Source organism: Orcinus orca, chromosome 12 (genome assembly GCF_937001465.1).
Source record: "Orcinus orca chromosome 12, mOrcOrc1.1, whole genome shotgun sequence".
NCBI classification, from domain to species: domain Eukaryota; kingdom Metazoa; phylum Chordata; class Mammalia; order Artiodactyla; family Delphinidae; genus Orcinus; species Orcinus orca.
This window is the reverse complement of record NC_064570.1, coordinates 60,595,502-60,596,842: the sequence shown is the minus strand read 5'-3', so window position 1 is coordinate 60,596,842 and position 1,341 is coordinate 60,595,502. Positions and strand designations below refer to the sequence as shown.

At 36.3% G+C, this 1,341-nt stretch overlaps 1 pseudogene; it reads right to left on the bottom strand.

Moving 5' to 3' along the window:
• Positions 1-270: 270 nt before the first annotated feature.
• Positions 271-675, bottom strand: LOC101282276 (COMM domain-containing protein 6-like; annotated as a pseudogene).
• Positions 676-1,341: the final 666 nt, after the last annotated feature.

The following is a 1,341-nucleotide window of genomic DNA, read 5'->3' as shown; positions in this document are numbered from 1 at the left end:
ACAGTAAAAGCTGACACGTATCAAAAATATGCTAATGCTCTAGTCATTTGCTCAGGGCTTAAGTGAGTTATCTCACTGAATCCTCACAATATCCCTGTGTTTTAGATACTGTTATTATTCCCAATTGACAGGTGAGTAAACTGAGCACAAAGACATGAAGGAGCATATGCCCGTGACCCACAACTAATAAATGGTGAAGGCAGATTCAAGTGCACCCAGTCTCTAGAAATTGTACTTATTTTTTTCCTGTTTGTCTCATTTTCTTTTTTATTATTTAAAAAAATGGAAATCCAAAAGTGTAATTTTCATTCAATAAATATCATTTGATCCTTAGGCAGTTTTGTTGCAGAAAGTAAAGTCCATGATTTTAGAATGATGGTAGCAATTCATCAACAAAGCAATCAGTTTTCACACAGTTTCAATAACTGCAGCAATTTCCTTGAACTGTAGAAATTCTGAAACTGTGGAATTGTCATTTCAAAGGATTTGTTCTTTACTTGGCCTGAATGATCTGCCACTTTGAGCATCACTGCAACATAAGGATACTTAAGTGATCTGCAGCTGTCTGAGCTCACAGCCATACCCAGCTTCCACTGAAAATCTATTAGCTGGTTGGTGACCTTGGCCTTAGCCTCCAGCTGTGGCTCGCTACACCCCTCCATAGCAGCGTCCCGGAATCCCACCACCTCAGAAATTGTACTTATTAACCACCGGCTATAGAGTTGAAAAGAGATATAAATTTTGAACTTGCATGTCTAAGTAAAAAAATAGCTCAATTAACAAATACAAGGAGGTTTAAATACCTTTTTCACTTAAAACTTTACCAGTTTGAACAAACGTTATACCATCACTTTCCTAAACCAGACTCACTGAAAAGGTTTGTGGTTTTAAAATTCAATAATAGAATTTTACAGCAGAATATATCTCAGAGAATACAACTTTACAGAAGAGGGAACTGAGACCAAGATTAGGGGAATTGCCCAAAGTCAAAAAGATAGCTAGGGACTGAACTCAGAGTAAAACCCATACCCCCTGTTTTCTGGCCTACTGTAACACAGTACCCTGATTTTATCATACAGAAAAGGATGTAACTCTTCTATTATACTTTCCATAGCAAATATGGAAGATCATACTGAGTCATAGAGGGAGAACAGTTTTTACTCATAAATTCCAGAAATATATGTGATTGGTTGCATACTTACTAACTCAAAATCAAAATTGTAAGGATATTAACCATTAAGCCCATTTTTCATTTTAACAGTTTTAACAGATGAGTTTATCTGCAACAGTGGATTTTCAGGCAATGACGTTGAGCAGGTCCACGTCTATATAATACCAAAT